The following is a 328-nucleotide window of genomic DNA, read 5'->3' as shown; positions in this document are numbered from 1 at the left end:
CCTTTTATTGTTGCCATTACTCGCCACTGACACAATACAAGAGGTCCAGTGTGTGTGTGTGTGTGTAATGAAAGAATGAGAGAATATAAAAAAAAGAGAGCATTTAACCCCCCCCCACACACACACACACTTGACACAGCCAGATACACAGTGTACAGTGAAAAAAAACACACACACACACACACAGCAGTAGTACTGACCAGCCAACAGACAGACAGTGGAGGCTGCAGCTGGTCCAAACACACACACACACACACACACACACACACACACACACACACACACACACACACACACACACACACACACACACACACACACACACACG

The sequence above is a fragment of the Seriola dumerili genome, unplaced genomic scaffold, assembly GCF_002260705.1.
Source record: "Seriola dumerili isolate Sdu_G_001 unplaced genomic scaffold, Sdu_1.0 BDQW01001195.1, whole genome shotgun sequence".
Classification (NCBI taxonomy): Eukaryota; Metazoa; Chordata; class Actinopteri; order Carangiformes; family Carangidae; genus Seriola; species Seriola dumerili.
Note: the sequence above shows the minus strand (reverse complement) of the source record.